The sequence below is a fragment of the Musca autumnalis genome, unplaced genomic scaffold (genome assembly GCF_047663935.1).
Source record: "Musca autumnalis isolate F117 unplaced genomic scaffold, ASM4766393v1 scaffold_5, whole genome shotgun sequence".
NCBI classification, from domain to species: domain Eukaryota; kingdom Metazoa; phylum Arthropoda; class Insecta; order Diptera; family Muscidae; genus Musca; species Musca autumnalis.
This window is the reverse complement of record NW_027412088.1, coordinates 140,420,569-140,447,574: the sequence shown is the minus strand read 5'-3', so window position 1 is coordinate 140,447,574 and position 27,006 is coordinate 140,420,569. Positions and strand designations below refer to the sequence as shown.

Sequence of the window (27,006 nt, the reverse complement as noted above, 5' to 3'; positions counted from 1 at the left end):
TGTACTTGCTGGTCGAATACCCGAAGGGAAAGTTAATTTCCCAGCAGAGGGGACGGGATTAGCAAATGAGTGTGATGGAATTCGTCGAGCCCAGTGGCCAAAGAGTCGGGGAGCTGTCACTGGATGTTAACAGGTTGTGTCGTTGAGCATAAGCGGAACAAGTGGAGTGATGTGAAGAGTTGCAACATTGGAGCCGGAATAAGTGAATTGTGGGCAACAGTTAAATCAATTTCGAACAGTGGAATGAAGGAAGATAGGATCTCAGTCAAGTTTGGCGACGTTAATCGACAGTAGAGCACCTTGGGGCGACAGGTCGAAGAGAAGGGTACTACATAGAATTTCTGCCAAGGAGGAAGCACCACAATTTGCAATGGATGTTGTTGCGAATGCCATCAATGCTAGCCACTCACATCTTCCAACTTCTGAACCCGGGCAAGGATTCCTGCAAAGTTGAATCGTGCTGATCGATTTCGCTTTTGCCGCCCGTAGCAACGACTCTTGAGGCTTTACTCGTCCCCAACGTCAGAAATAGCTATTCAGCTGCCGATCATCAGCAGGGTTTTCGTAAGCTGCACACCATCACAACAGTGCTGCAAGCCATCTTCAAACATGTTAGTCGAGGACTCAACCAGAGTAAGCCGTGTGATATTGTAATGGTGGCGCTTGACTTATCAAAAACCTTTGATACTGTCAAACACTCCATGCTGTTTTAGGACATTGAGCAGACTACCTTCCGGTCAAGTTTGAAACGTTGGATACCTCAATATATGTGTGGACGCCTGCCGTACTGGAATTCAGAAATAAGAAAAAGTAGTTAGGTATATCCTGAGGAGTTTAACCTCTATCTTTCCTTATCCACCCCTCCAAACTGCATTACGATCGTACCCTCCCTTATGTCATTTGTAAAAGGCTGAAATTTTGCTGATCTTCGCCCTCGCATGCCACAGTTATCTGGTACAAGCCGAAATGTAGGAACAAGGTCCTTAAGTTCTTAGGCGGCAGTACTTGGGGTGTAGATAAAGAAACCTTGTTGACGACATATGTCTAACGCGATAAGTCGGAGCTAGTGTGGACCTCGATTATATGTAAGCGCAACGCGATGGAAAAATATTCAACCCTGTCAGAATGCCGCACTGGGAACTGCAACAGGGTACATCCTCATGTCTTCAGTGGACCATCTACATAAGGAGGCAAAGATTCTTCCAGTAAAGCAACACAATGGTATGCTTTCGTTGCAGTATTTGCTCGGGTGTTACCTTGAGAGCCACCGTAATGATGGGTTGGACACCTCAACCACAGGCATGTCAGGAGGGTTCTTTAGTATGTAGGGAGAGAGAGAGGTCCAAGCATATCAAGCAGATTTGAATAGCTCTCACACAGATGCAGTAGCAGATGAATGCAGATATGTGAATGCGGTCCTCGGCAAACATCCCCTATCAATCGCAGCTGAGGAGAATCAGCTGCCACGAAAAACCAGAGTTTTGGCTGAACTACGTTCTGGATGGTACAGCCGTCTAAATTCCTATAGGGCAAGGATGCACGGTATCCTGCCCAGCATGCGGCACAAGCCTGCACATTTTCAACTTTATTTTATCTTCTTTTTTGTGTCTGAGCTGCAAATTATTTAGAGTTTTACCCAATTTTGTAGACATGTATATTTTTAGATTCCTCTTTGGTGTCATGACACGACACACTCTTACTTCTATTTAATTTGTGATAAACATTTTATTTTCTTTATTAACAGTTCAAAACTGACAGATGTCAAGTTGTCAACATATCTCCCTTGTTTCCTGTCTCTTCATTAAACCATGAAACACCATGGTACAGACACACACACAACAAGTAACAATTTAAAATAACTTCTTTATCTTTTACTCTCATTCATGACCAAGACAAGACATGAAACTGTGACATATTAGGAAAAGAAAGAAGAAAAAAAATGAGCACCAATTGCTCACTTGGTGAAATAAATTAAACTCTGGCAAAATAATCCTCTTTGTCATTTTTATGCAAAAAAAGAAAGAAGAAGAAATACATTGTGATTGGTCTTCATGCGTTCCATGCTTGCTGTGATAAAAATACCCAAAAAAAGAACCAAATGAAAGCTGCACTAAAATTGCTTTCAATGTAAAAAAGGAAGTAAATATAAATGACATAGATTTTCCAAAACACCCTCTCAAAAATTTAACGCATTTGTTGAAACACAACACCAGGGTTTCGAATCCATCATCATCACCATCGTGACGACGATGATGATGGTCCATCGTAGCTGTAGGTACCACCGGCAAATCCAAAACAATTGTGATTTATTGTCGACAATTTAAATGAAATTTATTTTTGAGTAAATTACTCGGTACACAACTTATTCTCAGGCCACAACGCATGGGGAAGAACAAGGTTTAGTTTGACAAACTGGTTGACAGACAGGCGGACTGACTGACTGTGCTTCCCCAAACATAAAATGTGATTTAATAAAATTATTCTTCTGCTTTCAACCTTCAAATGTAAATGTTTATTTATTTATTTTACAATTCCCTAGAATGAATTCTAAATGTGACCACTTTACAGGGCGAGAGAACTAAAAAGAGTACCAGCTGTCTCAACGCATTACGACCGACCATTTTATGCTGGAGGTCATTGCAATTTTTCTATTGTAAATATAATTTATGTTTAAATTGGGGTGAGAATGTAAACATCATCTATGTTTACGGCCAGAATAAATATGAAATTACTATTTATGTAAGATTATGTTGTGTTGGGGAAGGGGGAAATGTTTAAATTTTAAAACAATTTTGACAAATTATTTCAATTTAAATGCAACAGTTAATAGTTTCAAACGCTAAAATGCTATAGTTCAGCAAGCAGAGGACCTCTATAAGTCTATGCTCAGTTCTTTAAGAGCGAACGTTCTATTACATCTCGCTAAGTAAGTTGCATGTTTGGAAAAATTCAAAGAAAAATCTTTCAATCGTTTTTATTTACTTTTTTCACTCACATTAATTGAATTTTAATTAACGCTATTTTTAGGTCAACCGTTTAATCTCTGGGTTATAAATTTGCTTTATTTTCAATTTCAATTAAATTTTGCGTGATAGCTAAACGATCAAAAATTGAATAGATAATAAAACCGCATGGATGCTTTGTTTTTGGTTTTTGGCCATAAAATTAAGCCAATCACAAGCAAATGTGATTAAAAATCAACAATAAATAAAAACAGAACCAAAAAAAAAAAAATAATTAATTTAGTTAGACAAAACTGGGAGTTAAACAATTATTTGGCAATGACAATAAATGAAAACTCATTCAAATTTAATTAGCTTACTGGCGATAACGTTTATACGATGGAAGCAGCAAAGTCTCTTCCATATGGACAATTTTATCATTTTGAGTAAAAAGGTCAATTCCGAGATATGAATATCACAAAAGCTATTCAACTGGCAGGATCTACTATCTTGCAAAGTCTCCAAATATGAGGTTTCACTGTACACTATCTTGCAAAGTCTCCAAATATGAGGTTTCACTGTACTCCATATTTATGTAAAATAAAAATATCATAAAATTTGTTATAAATATTCAATTGACACACTATAACACCACCTTGTTGCATGTGACAACAAACTGACAAACAATTGGTAATTTATTAGATATAAAAACAGTACGCGAAAAACGTATAAACAGAACTGGAAGACTAGCTGTGATCAAAGGTGGCAGGTAACCCAATTCCAAAGGGCACCTAAGCTAAACCAAGCTGAACAAACAACCAATCAACCATTAAGCATTCACTCACTCACACACACACACCCTCTATCCAAAAGATATTTGATAACTAAAGATTATGGTAATAGTTGACGTTGCTTTTTTAATTCTCCTCAAGTGATAAGGTCAGCCACCTTGAAATCAATTGTTGTCGCGTATGCCTCCAACGCCGCCAATCATATCTCAAATTTCACTGAAGTTGCTACGTAACATTTTTTTGTTTTCGACGATATCTGTCAAGTCACATGCAAAAAATCGAAAGCAGAGAATAGACTGGATATCTTTTTTAAGTTTTTTTTATAGCCTCCACCATAGGATGGGGGTATATTAAGTTTTTTTTAAATAAAATTAAAGCACATGCTTCCAATAACATTGGTGTTGTTGGTATAATCATGGAAATAATATTTAACGGAAAATTATCTTGCCTTCCAAAAGAGAATAAGTTAATATCGATCAAAAGCTCTTATCAGAACATTAATATTTGCATCACAATTAAGGCCAAGGGTAAAGGAAAATGTTTATCAGACGCAAATGCTTTTGGAAAAAGCTGATATATGGAAAAGAAGCTAAGTCCGCCTAAGAAAAAAAAACTGTCGAAAACCCTATAGTCCGGCCAACGGGCCAACATCCTACTTTCATAATCATGTTTTTATGTTGGAATACTTCTAATAGTAGCAAAAATATTCGAAATCACCCGCACCTTTACTGAAAAAATCCGATGATCCCGAGATCGTAAATATTAGGGTGTTTTAATTGTAATTTTCTTCATTTTTTCACTGTAACTTGTAAAGGAAAACACGTTGAAGGACAAAAAAAATCCACAAAGAAGGATAAAAATGTTGGTGGTCAATAAAATCCACATTGGTCGATAAAAATTGTGGATATTTTTTTCACCAAAAGGGATATTTTTTAATCACCAATGTCGATTGTTTTTATCCACAAGGATGGATATTTTTATACAGATAAGTGGATATTTGCATCCACTATCTTGGTGTTTTGTTTTATTAAAACGTTGGTGGAGAAAGTTATCCACATTGGTGGATATAAAATTATCCATTATAGTTGTACGATAAAAATATCCTCTTTGAATGATCAAACTATCCACATTGATTGATAAAACTATCCTCGTGGATGGATAAAAATATCCACCTTGATGGATAAAATTATCCACGTTGGGAAATAAAATTATTAACGTTGTTGGATAAAATTATCCACATTGGTGGATACAATTATCTACGTTGATGGATAAAATTATCCACATTGGTGGATAAAAATATACAATGGTGAATAAAAATATCCAACATGGTGTATAAAATTATCCAGTAGGTGGATATAATTTTCAGAAAAATTATCCACATTAGTGGATAAAATTATCATAAAAAATATCCAAGATTCACGTTTGTCCACCAACATAGATAACATTATCCACGTTGGATAAAATTTCTTCGTTGATGGATATCCACGTTGGTGTATAAAATTATCCACGATAGTGGATAATATTATCCAACTGGGCGTATAAAATTATCCAGTTGGTGGATAATATTTTAGAAAAATTATCCACGTTAGGGGATAATATTATCTATGGTGGTGGATAAAAATATCCACGTTTGTGGATACAAATATTCAAGTTGGTGTATAAAAATATCCACGTTGGCGGATTACATTATCCAACTTGGTGTATAAAATTATCGAGTTAGTGGATAAAATTTTCAGAAAAATTATACATATTCTAGGATAATTTTATCCACGTTGTTGGATAAAATTATGTACTTTCGTGTATAACATTACCTACGACTTTGGATAAAATTATTCACGACTTTGGATAAAAATATTTTCCTTGATGTATGAAATTATCCTCGATGATGGAAAAAAATTATCCACGTTGATGGAAAAAAAAATAACCACGTTGGTGGATAAAATTATCCACGTTGGTGGATAAAGTTATCCAACTTGCTGTATAAAATTATCCAGTTGGTGGATAAAAATTACAGAAAAAAAGTATCCACGTTGGTGTCTAAAATTCTCAGAAAAATTATCCACATTCGAGGATAATATTATCCATGTTGGTGGATAAAATTATCTAGGTTGGAGGATATAATTATGCCCTTTCGTGCATAAAATCCATGACTTTGGATAAAAATATCCACGACTTTCGATAAAATTTTCCACTTTGGTGGATAAAGTATCCAAGTTGGTGGATAAAATTATCCACGTTAGAGGATAATATTATCCACGTTGTTGGATAAAAATATCCACCTTGGTGGATAAAATTAGCCACCTTGGTGGATAACATTAGCCACCTTGGTGGATAAAATTAGCCACCTTGTTGGATAAAATTACGATAGCATTTTCCACGACGTTGAGTAAAATTATCCACGTTGGTGGATAAATAATCCACGTTGGCGGATAAATTGGTTAATAAATTAACCACAGTTTCGGATAATATGATCGACGTTGGTAAATAAGTTAGCAATAATGTTGGATAAAATTATCCGCATTGGTGAAAAAAAAAAATATTCATGTATGTGGATAAAATTATCAGATAAAATTTCCACGGCGTCGGATAAAATTATCCACGTTGGTGGAAACAAATATTTAAATTCGTGGATAAAAATATTCGAGTTGGTGGATAAAAACGACGGTGGTGAATAATTTATCCACGATTTTGGATAATATTATCCACGTTGCTGAATAAAGTATAAACAAAGTTGGATAAAGTAGAATAGGTGAATAAGTTTGATGTATGAAATTATCCTTGTTGATGGAAAAAAATTATCCATGTTGGTGGATAAAATTATACACGTTGGTGGATAAAGTTATCCAACTTGCTGTATAAAAATTACAGAAAAAATTATCCACATTAGTGTCTAAAATTCTCAGAAAAATTATCCACATTCGAGGATAGTATTATCCATGATGGTGGATAAAATTATCTACGTTGGAGGATATAATTATACACTTTCGTGGATAAAATCCATGACTTTGGATAAAATTATCCACGTTGGTGGATAACATTTTCCACGACATTGGGTAAAAAATCCACATTGGTGGATCAATTTATCCAGGTTTATAAAAAGATAAGATTATCCACTTTGGCGGATAAGATTATACCCTTTGCTGGGTATAAGCAATGTTGGATAAAGTAGTGTAGGTGCATAAGTTTATTCACATTAATGAATAAATATATCAGCATTGTTGAATAAAAATATCTTAATTGATGAATATATCCCCATGGGTGAATAAAATACCCACGTTGATGGATAAAAATATCTACGTTTGTTTATGAAAATATCCACGTTGGTTGATAAAAATATTCGCTTTGACAAATAAGGAAAAAACGTTGTTGGATAAAAGTATCCACATTAGGGGATAAAAATACCCACGTTAGTGGATTAAAATATCCAAGTTTACAGATAAATTTATCCACGTAGGTGGATAAAATTATTAGCTTGGGTGGAAAATTGTCTTCACCTTGACGACAAATTCACGTTTGTAAGCTTTAAAATAATCAATCCTCTTGTAATTGAGGAAATTAATATCCCTCCCGATTTGTACTGGAAGACACGTTCTCCAGATTTAACACATTTAGTTAAAGATAACCACATGACATTAACAACTTATGTGACATCCTTTTACAATCTATCCGCAACTATCTAATATGCAAAATCTATTCAGACATTTGCCTGAGAACACGTTCTAATATAGATTTTACACTGGAGAATAATAAAAGGTTCGTTGGCCCCAATCCAGAGATTTCCATGCACGTACTTGCGTACTAACATTCATCCGGGAATAGAAATCCAACGACAAGTGTTTGCAAATAAATACTTTGGTTTTGTTTTAGAAAAAAAAGTAACGCATATTAGAAAAACGAAGAAGAAGAAGACGACGAAGAAAATAACCCTTAATCTGGGCAAATCTTTTCTTTTATTCATAATCACACTCTCTTTTAGTGCTGCTCAATGAATGAATGTGCCTGGGCTGGTGTGGGAGGGTATGGCTAGGCAAAGGCGAGACAGACATACAAACCGAGAGGCGTTTTTGCCAGACACCATAAGTTTTCTTTTTATGGGGGTTTTATGAATAGATTTTTTCCTCGATGTAAACGTTGTTACAAACATACATATAGTCGTACAGTTTACATGCTTACATTTTAAAACAGATTATAAATATTCTAACCTAAGCTATGTGTGCGGACTGACTGACTGACACACCAGCGACTGTTTGTTTGGTTGGTTGATCATAAATACGTGGAACTGTTGAGAACTTAACACTACAGTTGACATATGAGACTAGTATTATAATGTAGGCTGGTTCCTTAGGAGGGCGTCGGGCGGAATGGAGAAGGCAAGTGTACAGATGCACACTACTGGTAGTTTTCACAATGAATTCATTTTCAAAGAAAACCGCTTAGATGGCATTACATATGACACGGCTTACAATGGTCGATATGACAGACAGCAACAGCAACAACAAAAACAACATAACACATTGATGAAGAAAACAAAAATGGAGTTAAAAATAGTCACAGTTAATGGACTTTCATACACCACCAGGATAGGCATTAGTTGTTAAATGGAATTATTAACATACTATTATTATTCAGGTTGGGAGGGGGTTGCAGGCTTAGATGACGGAGCAGGACAAATTTGCTAGACTTTGCTCGGCTTTAAGTATAACCAACTCAATTTCGTAGCACTCGTTTGAATGATTGTGGAAATTCGGAAGTGCAATATTTCCTTATATTTATGTTGATACTTTAATTATTTTTTTATTATTTTTATTACGTATTTTTTATGTGGAATTCATTTATTTGATACTGCCATCATCACTTCGCGATATCGATTTCATATGAAAATCATTCACTTGGCACGGTAATTGAAACTTTTTTAGATTTCTTTGAATTCGGTATTTCTTTGTTTTTTTTTAGGGGTTTGTTTTATTTTCATTTGTTGTCGTTTTAAATGTCACTCTATTTTTGTTGGTCTCCGTCTCTGCCGGTCTTGGTCTTGGTAATATAAGATCGAAACGTAAACTAAGTGTAATACGATTATCTGTGGGAAACAGGTGGTTTACAGCCAGCCCTCTCTTGCTCTCTTTCACGCAAAAAGGTGTAAACAATACCAGCAGATATACAATGACAACAACAGTGGGGTATCTCAGGGCTAATAGTAAAAGTTTTCAATCATCAGCTACTTCTTTTCAAGCCAAAGAAAAAGTTGTTAACTCTTTTGGGCTTTTTTATTGGGGAATGTTATGTAGGTATGTGTGTAGGAGGCAGTTATCAACTATTGTCTTTTGCTAAATAATGTTGTTGTAGCAGTTGTAAAAGTAACTAGGTCGAAAACAACCTACCAGCGCGATAATATGCCCATCATTTAAAGAAACTTATTATTTCATTTGAAAATGGGTGACAGACGATGTTGGTATTCAAAGCAAACACATTTGTTTCAATAAAAGCTTTAAAGATATGTATGTCGGATCACAGGGCGATAGACTTTCCAGTTTGCTATAGAAGTAAAAGGCAACCGCCTCATAGGTATCCTTTAAGGACAAAACTGCGGAAAATTCAACTACATGTGTAGCTTCTTAAAGGCTGAGTAAAATTCCACAACTTTACACAACGATGGAAGTGGATAAAGAAGTGAATCATCTCACTAGCATCCTCCGCAATTGCTGTTAGAAGTCTTGTCTTGGTGAAATTTAGAACTACCTAAGCTCTGGAAGGTTAGCAGGAGGGTATAAAACAAAGCTACTAGGACTAAAATTAGTACAGATTGGGACTTATACGGATATAGTTGAGGTCGGGAAATCTAAGAGGAATTATTGGAAAAGGGAAAGGCAATTCGATTGAAAAAGCTTTATAGGAAGTTGTAGGTTATATAGAAAAGAACAAGAATCACAACTTAGCTACCTTTCTTAATATAGAAGGAACGTCTGTAGAGCAACTAAGGATCTCTCTATTCTAACGAATTGGTCTGATAGAATGTGAAAAGCCATCAATTCGAACATTGGGGAGATATCTGTAAGGAAGTGGGACAACCCAACTCTGGAATTTAATATAGCTGACGTAATCATCCCGGATAAGAAAGAGTGGGATAGCTTAGCCCTTTTCATTATATTGTGTGTACAAACAGAACTGCAGACTCATTCTAACTTAGCGACAACTGAAGTCATTTTCAGGCAAAAGTTTTTGCAGTTTTATAGCTGTTAGTGAGAATGACAGATATAGCAGGTATAGTGGTCACTGTAAATGTGTATAACCATGCTACTCTAAAGACACTAGGACCTTTCGCAATAAAATCTAAAACGTGTTTCTGTGTTGGTGGTAGCAGCATACCCCGATGGCTGCTCCGAATTCGGAACCCAAGACCAATTTATATGTGCTCAGTTTATCACATCCGTATACACCACACTCTAACTTCGTTGGGATGCAACAGATGTCGGGAGAAGGTGCATCTCTGCGGACTCGTCCATTCCAGGGACTACGACAGAGATTATATTGCTGAATGCTGCGTGGACACAGCCCCCAAGGAGTCGACATCGTCTGACCCGCAGTCCCCTCGCACAGCATCCGCACTCGCAGCACTTTACACCGGCCGTTGTTTTTCCAATACCTAAAAATACATCCTTTTTGCAATTTAATTGCAATGGACTCCGACATAAGATCGAGGAAATAGTGGATTTCATGAGTCGGAAGAATATCATGGTCGCGGCGGTTCAGGAAACCGAGCTCAACAATAAATGCAGCTTACAACGTTGTGATGGTTACAAAGTACAGAGGAACGATCGCAGCAGAAGTTGAGGTGCGAGATTAGCTTTCCTATTGCACCAGTCTGTTCAATACAGACCTATTTTGCTTGAGCATGGCTCCAATGAGCCGTACATGGAATGTATGGGGGTAGGAGTCAGATGTGCAACTGTCGAGGTAGATTTGCTGAACTTATACATTCTGCCGATAAATAGCTGCACTCCAGTTTAAAGGCCCAACATTAGACCGCTTTTAGAAGGTCATTATCGTCTGGTCTTGGGGGACTTTAATCCCTTTCATGAATTACGGTCCTCGGAAACGACCAGAGGGGTACAGGGCTGGCTGAGCAGATTTATAGCTCTACCTTTTGCACGGTTAATGAGGACGCCTCTAACAGAATTAACAGAGAGTGTTACAGTTCGCCAGACATAACAATCGCGTCACCTAATCTGACAAAAGACGTCACCTGGCAACCCGTTGTTTCTCTTAGATCAGACCACTAGTGACCCCAGAGTCAGGGAGCTGTCACTGGATGTTAACAGGTTGGTCGGTGAGCATAAGCGGAACAAGTGGCTAATCATCTGAAGAGTTACAACATTGGAACCGCAATAAGAGAATTGTGGGTTGACTGTTGCCCACTCTAGAATCCTGAAAAGAAAGAAAGATAGTACCTCAGTTACGTTTGTCGACTTTACGCTGACTGATCCGAAGAAGTGCGCAAGTTATTTCAATCGACAGTTTTGTTGAGCACCCCGGGAGTGACAGGGCGAAGAGTACTACGTCGCATTAGATCTTTTTCTGCCGAGGATGAACCACAACAATTTACAATGGATGATGTTGCGAATGCCATCAGGAACACTAAAGCATTAGAAACAGCGTCAGAAATAGCTACCCAGCAGTACAGCACTAAAACAGGGCTGCATGTCCACACATATTAGTCGAGGACTCAACCAAAGCAATCAATTATATGTATGTGGGGACGCCGGTCATACGTGAAATTCAGGAACAAGAAGTCCAAACTCCGTAGAGTGAAACAGGGAGTTCCCCAAGGTGGGGTGATATCTTCGGAAAAGTTTAACCTATACCTCTCCTGTATTCCGTCCCCTCCAAACGTCGTTGATATCGTAAAGTATGCGGATGATTGTACGTTCTTGACGTCAGGTACCTTTCCTGATGTCACTTGTGAAAGGCTGAACTGCTATTTGTCTGATCTTACCACCTCTTTCCACGAGAGATTCATACATGCAAATATCCGCCATTAGATCTACGGCCACTCTGTTCACCACGTGCATGGCAGAGGTGAGAACGTAGTTGAATGGCATGATCGATGGTTGCAGAATTTCGACCACAAACTAATCCAAAATTTTAGCTGTGATATTCAAAAGCATGTTCATTTCATCCGCTCACGCCAGAGCTATCTGCGACAAGCTGAGATGTAGGAGAAAAGTCCTCAAATCCGTAGCCAGCAGCACATGCGTGCAGATAGAGAGTCCTTGTAGACACATATAACGCAATAGATCGATCGGTGGTAAGCTATACGGCGCCAGTGTGCTCCGCGAAAATACATAAGCATTCAAACCTGTCAGAATGCTGCCCTTAGAACTGCTATAGTGTGCCTCTTCATGTCTTTAGTGGGACCATCTAGATGAGAAGACCGAGTTTATCCCGGTACTGCAATACAATGACTTGCTTTCGTTTAAATAGTTCACGTTAACCGATCGCCACAAAATTCCAATTTTTGGATAAAATAAAAAAAAAACAAGTAAAAAAGTATCAGTCGACAGAGATATACCACCAGCCTGTGTGAATTGATTCACTTCTTTCCCAAAAAAACGTATGTATTTAGGGGGTTTTCAGAATTTTTTGCGTACTTGCCGACAAAAAAATGTATTTAGATTATAGTTCAAAAAGGGAGGTCCCTAAAGGAATTGACCGACATATCCCATTTTGGAAGTGAGTCTAATTTTGGGGGTCATTACACTCGATAGATATCGCGCCCACCAGTCATTTCAGTTGGTCATCATATATTTTAGACCTTTGGACCATTATATCAGGAAAAATGGACTTGCCACTCAAAAAACGTATTTAATAGAGTAATAGTAATAGTAATAGTAATAGAGGACTTGAGTGCAGACTGTTGCAAGGAAAATTAAAGCGATTCGAGAGAAAGTCCCAACCTGCACTTTTCCGAAATTTTGTGTGGGAGGTACCCGAAGAAGTTGACATATGTATATAGTCCATATTATAACCTGATCTATGCCTGGTAAAAATATCACGATGTGCAACGTATGGACCAAGTCGAGTACTGCCTTCGAGTGCTATCGTGCGCACTATTGTAGCGAAAAATTTTGTTCTGTTGTGGGGGAGGTACCCAAAGGAATGAACCGATATGGCCCATCTTACAACTTGATTAAAATTTTTCGCCAAATATTACGACTGCCAAAATTTGGATAGAATTGGTTGGAGAGTTATAGTGCGCCGCATCCACTACACATGGTGCCTTAGCGGGTTTTTTCTACAGCTCTCGGGCCATTTTCTCAGGAAGTATGGACTTGCCCCTGAAAAAATCTTGTACCGTCGTAATGGTGGCGGCGAATACAAGCTGTTACAACCGAAATTAATAACCATGTCCGTCCGTCTGTTGAAATAAAGATACAGCTCGAATTTTTGAGATAGTGCTTTGCAATTTGGTATAGACGTTTCTATTACTCTTACGATGTTTGGTATTGCAAATGGGCTATATCGGTCCACGTTTTTATATAGCCCCCATAGAACGGTACCTCCCGATTTTCGATATGTTGAAGATTTTAGTCTCATTATCTCACATAAATGGCTGAAATTTGGTACTTAGTCTTCCTTGGGTATAAAACTTTTCCCCATAAATTTGTCGGTGTGGGTCCACGCTTTCGTATAGCCCCCGATTTTCGGTATTTTGAAGGTTGTGGCGGCAATATCCCACCGAAAGACTGAAATTTGTTATTTAGTCTTCCGTGGGGTTATGATATATTCCACAAGAGAATTATCAGTATAGGCACACGTCTTCTTATATATCCCATAGAAGAGTACCTCTTGATTTTCGGAATTTTGAAGGTTTTAACCACATTATCTTACCGAAATATCGGAAATTTGGTATTTAGTTTAAAAACTTTCCGCCAGAAATTTTTAATATATATCGACATTTGATGTAGCCCCCATACCTCCCGAATTTCATTATTTTTTTGCCCTTGGAGGCTTTTGTATTATTATATGGATTAAATAAAAAAATTAAATAAATAAATTGCTGAAATTCGCCACGGCATCGAATACAGATAGAAAAATATTGTACAATTGACAAAAAGTATTGTTGGATTTGACCAAAGCAGTTGTTGAAGTTAACAAAACCATTGTTGGAGACACAATACATATTTTGCTCTTCAAATATTGTGAGATCAATAATATTTTTTCTCTGCGTGTACATTTTGGCCAATAGACATTAGCTTTTCTGCTTTGCTTTTCATGCTTTACAAAATTTGATTTTGGACCCAACATTCAAATTGGTTTACGAAATATAGCCTTTATGAAAACTGCTTGAGACTATTTCATTCTCATTCTCATAACATCATCATAGAAAACAAACCTTAAAAAACGCACCAACACGCTTCATTGTATCTAAGCAATAACCATTAATTATGAATTGTGAACAATAAATTTCTTATTAATAAAATTTGCAATAAAACAGCAAAGTGGACATTTGCATTGCGATATAAAAATAACCTGTGTGTGTGTGTGTGACAGAGGGAGCAACAACAGGATGTGGGCGCTCACATGGTCACATCAGGATTTTTTCATTTCAATGTCATTAACTAAATTTAGAATTATGATACGTTAGTTAATGGTAATGGCGATGACGATGGTGTTGGTGGTTGGGAACGATGATAAGGGTGATGGCAAAGCTTGGCCAATGGTACCTGTTTGGGGTTTTTGTGTTGTGGTTTGTTGATTCTTTATCTTTGAATAAAAAGTCAAAATAAAAATAGTTATGTTATGAAGCAAGCAAATGGAATTGGACAAAGTGGTCGGTTTGCAAATGATTGAAGGTGGACAAATTTAAGAGGCATTTTGTAAAGTAAGCGTTATTTGGGTAGATTCGTATTGAAATTTTAAGATTTTAAAGTTATGCTTGGATTTGTTTATTGAAAAAGTCTTAACATTAAATCACATTGGCCTTAACATTTTTAAAACTCCTCACTCAACCTTCGTATGTAGAAATATTTTCTGCATATCTTCCCATTTTTTATTATTGTTTTGCCACATTTCTTTTTTCGACTATTCTCCACCACCTTTTAATAGACTTTTTTAGTTGTTGCTGTCCATCTTCATGCACCGCGTAGATAATACCGAATGCGTAAATAAAACACTTGATTGGAATTTGTACGTGACAAGACTTTTTACTGCCGGACACATCTTGTCTTTGTTTCTACTTCTTCTTACTTTGTTTGTTGTTGATGTGCCAATATTATTGCTATTACCATATCAAAATGCAAACATAAAGAAATAAAATCAATGTTTATCTAAAACTTTGAACCTAACTTTTGATTTTTGTTAAGGCAATAAAAGAAATATGCTCAAAATATATCACGGGCTAGAGTAATTTATTCTAATGGAAATCAATGGCGTCGCGTTGGTATCAAAAAAGTGAAATTAAAAGAAGCGGAAATATTTGAAAGCAAAGCCATATCGATTATATTAAAAAATGGGCGGGTGGATAGTAGATTTTAGAAATCTAAAGACAAAAAAATTAAATCAATCATAGCGGAAAGAGACCTATCAAAATGTGGATATTAAAAAGAAATAAAGCTGAATGAAATTTGTAAAATTCGATAAAAACATTTTTGGAGTTGTACAAAAGAAGAAGCTTGGATAATTTTTGGCAAACAGAGCTTAAATTATTTAGTGGTGGTAAAAACATGGCGGTGCATTGCTTAGACTGTTCACCAGCGGCTATGATCAACAACAAATATGGTAATATTTGGCATCGTGTTTTAAAAAGAATTTGTCACAGTCTGTAATTTGAGAAAAGTTTCTCCTTGCCTCTTCTGAATGTCTGTTTTTTCAGACATTCCGTGCTATGCTTGAATCTCCAATATGAGACAACAACAAATATTTTTTTTTCTAATTTCAAATATCCCAATTAATCTTACTCCACCATATTGTTTATTCCAACTTTAACATTATTTTTGTTCGAAACAAAACTTTTTGCCATTGCTCCCTATTATCTCATCAAACAAAAACTTGGCTTAATTTATTATTACCATTGGCTAACGTAATTTTATTAATTTATGATATTCACACGCCGTTGTTCGTTAAGTTTTTTTTTCTTTCTGGGGATCCCAAATTCTTTGAAAAGTTTTACCGCATCATCATAAAATGATTTCGTTAGAAATACCAAATGGACAGTTTACGATTATTCATAAAAAGTTCAATATAAATGCATCTTTTTGTTTGGCTTTGTTGCTCTTTTATTCGTTTAGTACTTGTCTTTGTTGTTGTTATTTTTATTGGTGTTATACCCAACAAATTAAGCTTTAAAAATAAATTTTTGACATATGCGAATGAAGGAATAAATGAATTAATTATAAATCCGTAAAATTCGGTCATAAATGCAAAGAAAAAATTGAACAGCAAAATATATATTGTCTGATGTCTGAGTTGGTATGTAATATTGTCCCCCTCCCCTCAACAGTTCTTGTCATAGTGGACAATATTATGTGTCCTAAAAAAGAATATACATTATTTTTTCATTTGTCCCTTTAACAATATGTATGATCACCTCAACAATTTAACGTTTTGATTATATTGTTGCTTTAACAAAATAGAAAAACACAATATTTTCTCTACGTGTAAACTTTAATAATGCAAAAATTCTTAAGCTATATGAGCTTGGCGTAAATTTTACGGAACAGAGTTTGTTGTATAAGATGACTCGAGTTGAATAGTAAAGTAAATGGTTGAGCTAAGTCCAGATTTAAATTCAAAAATTTTCATTGGGGAAATTTTTCTCCTTCCATTTTAAAATTGCCTCCTGTGTCTATTAAGCAGTTCTGTTCCGACAAGACTTATTTTTTGCCTTAAAATTGCCAGTACGAGCAATTTTTATACCCATCACCATAATATGGAGAGCATAATTAAAATTGTCATTCCGTTTGTATCGAAATATTCGTCATAGATCTTGTAAAGTATATATCAGCATAAAATTCTGAGTCGAAATACCCTGTCCGTCTGTACGTCAGTTCGTCTGCCTATTGAAATCAATATACAGATTGCAATTTGAAGATAGAATTTTATAATTTTGTATAGAAGTTTCTATTACTCCTAGGATGTTTGGTATTGAAAATGGACGATATCGGTCCACGTTTTGATATAGCCCCCATAGAACGGTACCTCCTGATTTTCCGTATTTTGGAGATTGTGGCCTCAATATCCCATCGAAATGGCTGAATGTTGGTATTTAGTCTTCGTATCAACCCAAAATTTGTGTGTATATATCCACGTCTTCATATAGCCCCCATAGAACGGTACCTCCCAATTTCCGGTATTTTGACGGTTGTGGCCTCAATATCACTGTGCAACATGTTCAAGGAAATTTTGTGCAAACAATTTAAAATGCAGTTTTTATGAAAGTACAGACGCAATAGACAATGGATTTTGTCTTGTTAGATCGGGTTCGGATTTTATGGCCCTATCTAAACATGGCTTAATATTGACTTTTTAAGAAAAATCGGGGCTATATCTTTGAAACCAATACGAATCTTTCGATGACATCCGCAGCAAACTTGTAGATAAGAATAAGAAGAATGTATTTGGAAACATAATGAACACGAATTGCCTCATTTATTACCTAAAATTTTATAATATATCTAAAATTTCCGTAATTTGTATCTCCAAAACCCTCAAATTTTTCTTAATGTTATCTTTGGGAAAAATATTCGCTGGAATGTAATACACAACTCTTCAGAACATATCATTGTTGTAAAATTCCTCTATCGCGTTGTTTCTATCATATTTTTCAACGACAATTGGATAAATATATCAACAATATATTTCAAATATGAGAAAAAACAGCCTGTGTGAACGTTGTCTGAAATACGTTTTGTAGAAATTATGAAATGAAATACCGTCTAAACAACATTAAACAAGTGTTTTACAGTTTCAGAATGTTCTGAAGAATTGCTGAGGACATTATTTGGAAAATGTTTGCCAAAGTCTACTTGGTTCAACTCTCAATAAATTGACAGTTACTGACCATAATTCCAGAAATTATGTAATCTTTCCTATATTTTATCAATTTTGATGCGCTATATGCGGTTTTTCGTAGTTCGTCTGTTTGACATATAGATTCTACTACCTTAGGACTACAATATTGCTGAAGACCGCAAAACAAAATTCTTATTAGTTTCTGTGATAAATCACGGATCAATTGAAAAAGGGGTCGTTTTAGCCCAGTATAGATGAGGTCATAAAATCCAAACCCGATCAAAAAACATGAAACCCAACTAGGAGTTTTATAGTCTTAATATGTACTTTCAGAAAATGGCCACTAGAAGTTGTTTGCATTTTCAGTGTAGCACAGTGTATTCTAACAAAATGACTGAAATTTGCAATACCCCTTATTGAAGCGGAGATTTTAACTAAATAATAAAAATGTACATATTTCTCTCTCACAAGTTTTAAAGATTTTAATCCCTAAAAATTATTCAAACATCAGTAAAGTGGCTTCTTCCCCTTTGGGACCACATTTTTACAAAACTATGCGAAACGCAGCGTGATATATATCGACAAATAGAGGGACGAGCACACATAATAAGGATCTGAAAAGAGCGTTTGAGTAAAGTTTTGGTATTAAATATAAACGGATGTGAAAGTGAAATCCCTGAACCAATTTTAAAAGCGTTACTGAATGTATGACACATAAACAAAATAAAGTCAGAACAGCACTTTTTAGGCCGAAGAAAAATACAGCAGCATGAGCTGGTACTGTTCAAATTTGGCAATATCATAACGGTTTTAGACCTGGGAAGACCCCATGAAAAACATACCAACACATACCTCATTATTTTCCGACTATAAAGCCAATAATATCAAAGCTATTCTATGTAATGTATGGTGGTGCGACCAATTTACCATTCTGCTAGTAATGATCATACGATATGCAAATGGGAATAGAAATTGCAATCTAGACGCTAAAGAAGACACATTACTTCCCTTTGATGTTACTCGGGTGACATCTCCACATAAGGGGAACTTTTATTGTAGATACCAAACGGAGTGTACCGATTCGTTTTAGAAATTTTACGTTGACCAAATCGGTTACTTTTTTTGATAGTTGTCTTACGTCTTAATGATTCCGATTGTCTGAAACGGATTTGCTCATAATATAGTCGAATGATATCAATAATGAAATCATAAACCATAATTTTGGAACCTTAAGTTTGATTATGCAAAATCCGTTTTAGACAATTTAGATTTAGTGTTGTCCGTCCGGCAGTCTGGCTTGCTGGTGCGTACAAAAAATCTCAAAATTATCAACCGATTTGTTTCATATCGGTTCTTCTTCTTCCAGAAAAAAATCAGGTTCGAATATGGACAATATCGGTCCCCTCCTTCAGATACCTGCCGCACAAAATTGCACAAAATTTTGTGTGAAAAAATCTGAGTTTTTTAATTTTTTACCACTGTAGGCACCAACTAAAATTGCTGACGAATTGAGTATCCAATTTGGCCGAAATTTTGCATAAAGTTCATCATAAAGTTTCTTTAAAAAGTACATCAAGTTTCAAGAAGGTCTATATAGGACAACACCTTTGGTTTCATCCCGCAAAAAAGTTCAAAATATTTGCTCAAGATAGATATAATTTTTTTTCGTGACAAGCCATGCTTCTTGACATAATGATCGAAAAGTTCTGTGAAAATCAACTAAATTGGGTTATACATTTGGCATAGAGGGTTCCTAGGGGTCAAAAACTTCTTTAAGTTGTGAACATACATGGGACAATGTTTTGGAATAGCCTCATATATATCGGTACCGCTCGACTTAAGGTATTTTGACGTTTTTAGCTACGCTTTCTCTGACCGAATTAGTGGCATTTATGGTTCCTAGTGGTCAAAAACTTCTTTACCATATATTGTGAACATAGATTCATGTTTTGATATAGTCCCCAAATAACACCGATTCCGGTATTTTGACGTATTTGCTACACTTTCTCTGAACGAATTAGATATTATTTTGTTAATTTGGTTCAAAGTGATCCGAAAACACATCCACCAAAATTTTGGGACATAAGTCCAAGTTTTGGAATATGTTTCATATAACAGTACCACCTAATATCAGGTATTTTGACGTTTGTAGCTACATTCTCAGACCGAATTAGCTATAATTTGACATTTAGGATTCCCAGTGATCAGAAACATATCTACTATCTACATGGACAAAGGTCCATGTATTGGTATAGCCCCAAATAATGGTAGCGCCATTTTCGTCTTTTTTTTTTAGTTTTAATCTACATTTTCGTGCAAGATTGGATGTTAATTGACACTTGTGAGTCTCCATCAAAAATTGTGGAGATAGTCCCACGTTGTGGTATAGCCCCCATATAAATGTACGAGGGCAGTTAGGAAACTTCTTAGCCTAGCACAAAAAGCGCGGTATACACAGAATAAAGTTAAGTGTTTTGGAAACTTCCATCTCTGTTATGAACACATGTTAAATTTTGTTTCGATCTGGCAACTCCTTCATTTAGAAACAGGTGTTCAAAAAAGACGCATCCGCAATTTTTTTGCAATGGACAAATTAGAAATGCGTGCTGTCATTAAATATTTACATAAAAAAGGTTTATCGGGACAAGAAATTCATAATGATATGGTGAATGTGTTAGGTGAAAGAGCTCCTTCATATGCAACAGTAAAAAATTGGGTTGCTGAATTTAAACGTGGTCGTACAAGCATTGAAGATGAACCACGTAGTGGACGTCCAAAAACAGCAACAACAACAGAAATTGTAGCCAAAGTGCATGATATGGTATTAAATGATCGACGAATAAAAGTGCGTGAAATTGCTAATATCATAGGCATCTCAAATGATGGAGTCCATTTAATTTTGCATGAAGAACTACAGATGAAAAAGCTTTCTGCAAGATGGGTGACGCATTTGTTAACAGTCGATCAAAAACGCATAAGAATGAACATTTCTCAAGCTTGTTTGGATCGTTTTAAGCGAAATAAAATGGATTTTAAGCGTCATTTCATAACTGTTGATGAGACATGGATCCACCACTATACTCCAGAGACAAAAGAACAATGGACTGAAGCTGGAGGAAGTGCCCCAAAGAAGGCAAAAACAATTCAATCAGCTGGTAAGGTTATGGCAACGGGTTTTTGGGACTTAAAGGTATTTTATTGATTGACTATCTGCAAAAGGGTAAAACAATAAATTCAGAGAACTATTGCAACCTTTTGGATCAATTAAATGTACAAATGCGAGAAAAACGTCCTGGCTTACAACACAAAAAAATAATTTTTCATCAAGACAACGCACCAGCGCACAAGAGTGTTTTAACAAGCTAAAATCAACGAATTAAAGTACGAGTTGCTTGACCACCCACCTTATTCTCCTGATTTAGCTCCCAGTGACTTTTACTTTTTCCCAAATCTAAAAAATTACCTCAAATGAAGATGCAATTACAGTTGTAAACCACTATTTTGAAGACCTTGAGGAAAACTATTTTAATCAAGGGATATAATTGCTAGAAAAGCGTTGATGTTTCAGGAGATTACATTGAAAAATAAAAATATTTTTGAAAAACTAACTATTCTCTTTCATTGATAGGCTAAGAAGTTTCCGAACCGCCCTCGTACCACCCCATTTCATGTATTTTTCAAGTTGTTAGCTGATCTATAAGTTATGTAGTTGGGGTACCCATTGTTCAAAAAACTGTTGCGTATGACAAATATTAATGGCCTGTTTCACTAAGACGATTCGAATAGAAATTCGTTCTAACTACTACCAAACATCTGGTTTTTGAAAAATGTTTGATTCATTTTCGTTTTCCATCGATCAAATGTTTTCTTCAACAACAGGAGTTTGGTAGTAATTCGAACGAATTTTAATTCGAATCATCTTAGAGAAACAGGCAATAAGTAAAAAACATCATATGTATCATACGCAACATTGGTTCCAACGTCGAAAATACAATATTTTAATAAAAAACAAAATATTAACACACAAAAATCACATAACTCATCTATTTTCTAACAAATTTTACTGGATTCATTTTCGGAATTTTACTTAATTATACCCTCAGCATTTATGCTATCGAGGGTATATACACTTTCATACGGGCAACATCGAAATAATGGTTTTAGACCCCAAGTATGTTTGGACGAAATGTGTTTCAGACAATTTGGAGTTGATTTTGCCATGTCCTTCCGTCTGTCTGTCTGGCTGGTGCGCACGATAACTTTCGAACGGATGAACCGATTCGGTCCAAAATTTGGCTTTCCTAATATTTAGGTTAGGTTAGGTTGAGAAGAGGGGTGATTCAAGATCACCACATGTCCTTAAAAAGAAAGGGCATACACTTAAGCCAGAAGAGGCCTGTTGTGCGCTCTAATTTTATGTGTCCTGGAAGTTGTTGTTGTTAGTTTAGGAGTTTCGTCCCATTGACGTAGTCCCTCAAGTTTTTGAACCCGATGTCCTTGATATGGTCGAGTCCTGTAATTATATCTTTTCCCATTAGTTGAGTTCTCAAGTTTGTGAAAGCCTGGCAGTGGCAGAGATAGTGTTCCAACGTTTCGTTGTCCTCGCCACATGCCCTGCATTCACAATTCTCTGCACAGCCTATCCTGTGCAGATGCGCTTGTAGTCCTAGATGCCCTGTGAGGACACCGATCAGTCTACTGATATCCTTTTTACTCATCAATAGGAGCTCACTTGTTTTGTCCTGGTCCGGGTTTCCCCATATGATTTTTGTAGTTTTTCCCTTTTCCTGGTTATTCCATAGGGATACATGAGCATTCTTTGCCCAAGCTTTTAGTTCTATACGCGCCGCCTTTAAAGGTTTGGCATTGTCTAGACTTACTGTAGGTAGCTCCCTGGCTTGTTTTGCTAAGGAGTTTGCTACTTCGTTTCCCGTAATCCCTATGTGTCCTGGTACCCATATAATGTTTACCGAGCCACAATGGGAATAGTCGTTAATTGAATTGTTACAATCTAAGACAGTTTTCGATATTGTTGCCTTACTTGTTATAGCTCTAATTGCTGCTTTACTATCCGTAAGGATGTTAACTGTGAGTGGCCTTGTATTTGTTTTAAACCAGTTCAGACATTCTGTGATCGCTCGGATTTCGGCCTGGAGGATCGTGTTATGATCCGGCAGACGAAGGGAGATCCTCGTTTCCGTGTCTACGATATAAAGACCCAGTCCCGTTCTCCCCCCTAACACAGCCCCGTCCGTAAACCCGCAGCTTCCAGCGGGAATCTGTGCAAGGGTTCCATCGATCCACATATCTCTGTCCGGTATTAGAACTTCACACAGAGCTACTTCACTTGATTCTGGTATCCGGTCCGATACTATTTGATTTATAGATTCACCCGTTGTGAACCGTATTTTGTCCAAGCTTAGTTAATGTTCGAAGATGGGTTATATCGGTCCACTCCTTCCGGTACCTCCCACACAAAATTTTGGATAACTTCACTTTAAGACCTGCTCTCGAATCAGTTTGATTTTTGTTTAAGCAACTTGCATTCTCAATTATATCTGTCCAATCCTTGTGGTACCACCCAAACAAATGTTCAACATTTTTGTGTGGTTCGAGGATCCTTTGGACATTTTTACCGAAGGTTTTCCTAGTGGCCCTGTTTACATCGATATTATGTTTTTCGTAGGCTAGTGTGATAAAAAACAGACCTATCTATGGTTATCCCCGCAAATTTTTGAGCTTTAATCCTATCCATACTTTTATCGGTGCATACGCCCAAAATTTTGAAAACCCCTCGTAAATACATAAGTTGTTTTTGGGGAAAAATTTATTTCAATCTACAGGCTGAGGGTATATCTCTGTCGGCAAAGCCGACTGATACTTTTTTACTTGTTTAATTTTACGTTATTGAAAATACTTATGTTGTTTGATATCTTCTAAGCAGCTAAGAAAACCGAGCAAAAACATTTTGTTGTTTTTAAGGCGTTTTTTCGCACTTAATGCAATATAACTTAGCGATTTTGTTAACCTAAAAATAATAGAAATCCGTTGCGAAAAAGTTATTCCCGTTTAAAGCAGAAAATCCAAGAAACCCCGTTTTCACTACATTTACGTTTTAAAATAAAAACAATGAAGTGACCCAAAGAAACTGAAGGTATTTTCTTTTTTTTTTTAATTTTTTTTAATCGAGATTTATGATCTATAATTTTCGTTTTCCATAGTTGGAATTAGTATGTCAAAACCCCTGTAATTTATTTTCGTCAAGTTTTGTATCATGGTGTCATTTTTTAGCCTACTGGCAGTTCAGGAGTTAGGTTGCTTACATTATTCCGTAATAGGTTATTCGGCTTATATGGCTCCCAATTTTTTGCTGGGAATACATAGGAATACGTTCTACTTAAATGCACGATATGGAATATTGTAAAACTCTAAATGTTATTACGTACCTTGATTGCATGCCAAAGCGTTATTAATTATTTTCTGCAAATTCTGTAAAGAAAAATAAAAGAAAAAACCAATTAAATTAACATTAATATATTTGTGAATTAAACTTAATGAAATATCCTCTAAAAATACTGAATATCTCAAAAGTAAATTACACTAACCAAGTTTAGTCACAAATTCCGCAAAATCACTTAACATAATTAATATTTCGCTCAAAATATTTTGCAATTTCAATTCAACACAAAGAATTCGCGGGACTACATTTGAAAGTAAAGCCTTTGATGGCAAATTAAGAACAAGGTCTACTCGACGACATGGTTGGAGGGAGATTCCTTTGATGTTGTCTAAGCTATCATCCGTTGAGTACAGTGTGGGCTCTTTAACGAAATGTTGTCACAAAATGTTTAAGTGAAAGCTCACAAAATTAGATTTACAAAAGGAAATTTATGCTCTCACTTAAAATGTTATATTTTTTTTACAAAAGTGAAAGAGATGAGAGGAGCAGAAAATTTTATGATTTTCTTGTGCAAAACGCAAATAATTGCTTATTTCGAAGGTTTATGGCCCATAGTGGGTTGGTTGTCAACGAAATGAGGCAATAATTCAATGAGTTTATTTCCTTGAAAGAGAAAAATTCCATAGTAAAACTCGAAAATTAAATGTTAGACATAACTCTTGCCAAGGCAGACAGGCAGGCAATATTAATTTAAAGCCAAACCAAATTCCATTTCCCAACCAAAAAGGGCTTAAATGTCTTTTGGTAATTATTTGGTGAAAAATGACTTAATTAAAATTAATTAACACTTGGTTAGAGACACAACAGCAACAACAGGAAAAAAGGCATGCCGGCAAAAAATAAACGTTATGCAAAAATCGATTTTTTGCTGATTTGCAGAAAAAACGCAAATTTTACGGCAACGTTCCGCATCATCAATGCTGTTGCCGATGTTGCTGCTGCCGCTGTTGTTGTTGGTTGTCTCGTCGCTTTAACCAAATTACCATAATTAAATAATAAATGATTTTAATGAATATCTTTTTCTATGCACATTCAACACACACAAACCACGCCAAACAGTTCGTTTGCTTAAACTATGGACGGACCATTGTCCGTTCAGCAAAGCTAAACCAAAATTTGCAAGAAAAAAATAAAAACAACAAACATAGACAACAGACTGCCAGTCATAATTTACAGCCTCATAAAGATATACACAATATTAGATATTTTGCTTCTTTGAACTCCCAACAAACTTCCAAAATTTTTAAAACAACAAACTTTACGGTTGTTAGATACCACCACTGGGCCTGCCCCGCTAGGCTGCTGCACTGTGGACAAAGATTGACAAAATTGTGAAATGAAAGGAATAAATGTCATAGAAATTTCCATTAAACAAATTTTTGATTTCCTATGTTTTTTTATTTTCAGCGGTGATTTGCATAGCTAATGATGTTGAGATTTTGTATTATGCCTTAAAAAGTAAAATGCATCAACACATCATATACAATATCAGCGCAAAAACTCAAAATTCAGCATAAGAACAGATCCCTACTTTTAAAAATAAATAGAATTATCGTAGGTGGCAAAATAAATTTTGAAAGTTTCCAGCGTACATTATTAGGCGTATGCAGGGAATTTGTCATAAAAACTTGGGCTAATTATTCCACTGACAGGCCCAATCTACACACAAAAATGTTAGTTTTTCTTATATTGCAGGTATACAACCAGGGTGAAGTTTTCGGAACACTCGAGACATTATGGAGAATAAAATTATAGCATTAAAAGGTGAGAGGTGTATGTAAGAAGTATTGTAAACCCTACCAAAAAAATCGTAGTCATGGATTCAATGAGTACCAGCTATTAAAATTTTCTACACAATATGTGAAGGGGCCTGAAACGGGATTAATTCGAAAAGTGTCGGCCTGACATAACCGACTGACGGTCACAAGACTCAAATATCAGTCTGGGTGTTATGACCATTCAGACCAATTTCACTTTGGGTCTTATATGGCGTTTATATTAGAGCTTTTTGCAGGGTTAACCTTCTTTATGAGGATTTGTTTAAAATATAAGCAATGGAATTGACATTTAAAACCCAGTCGGTTTATTAAATCCGGTTATATATAAACGGGGTATTATGATATATGTACCTACCAATGGACATTAGACTGACCCATTTATTATTGTTGTTGTTTTCTTGTTCTTTTTTCCATTAGATCCAAATACCTTACATATGAAATTTTATGGCGATCGGTTTACGTTAACCCTTGCCAACCTAGCGATCTTTGTTTCCATAGTAATTTGTATGGGACCAAAGGTCCCTAAGGTCTCTAAAGGCCGTAATGATTGTCCAATCGATAAAGAAACTTTACCAGTTCATTTTTGTGGCTAAAAAAACTAATCCTACAAAAATTTGTGAACATCAGATCGTTTTTTGATAATATAGGGCCCAAAATCGTCCAAATATGCATATTGAAGCTATATCAAAATCCGATCCGATTTTCAACAATTTTTGTAGTATTTGATGTGGCTAAAACCACAACAAAAAACTGGTAAAGTTTTTTCATCGATTGGACCATAATTGCTGCAGTCTAATATTTTGGTTTATAAAAAGTTTTTTGTCTTGGTGCTTAGGATGGTTTCTCACGGTAACACCCGAGCAAATATTGCAACGAGAGCATGTTATTGTGTTGATATACTGAAAGAATCTTTGTGTAGTTATGAAAATAATGTACAAAAGATATAAGGAGGTCACCTGTTGCAACTCTCAGGACGTCATTCTGACAGGTTTAAATATTTTTCCATAGCGTTGGTTTTACATTCGAGG

At 35.9% G+C, this 27,006-nt stretch overlaps 1 protein-coding gene across 6 annotated transcripts in view; it reads right to left on the bottom strand.

The window, feature by feature from the left end:
• Positions 1-27,006, bottom strand: part of Prosap (SH3 and multiple ankyrin repeat domains prosap) — a 450,787-nt gene that overhangs the window by 197,082 nt on the left and 226,699 nt on the right. For all 6 annotated transcript variants that reach the window (XM_073988549.1, XM_073988555.1, XM_073988550.1 and 3 more), the window contains exon 3: positions 24,187-24,229. The gene's annotated coding sequence lies outside the window, so the exon portion shown is untranslated. The remainder of the gene's footprint in view (positions 1-24,186; positions 24,230-27,006) is intronic.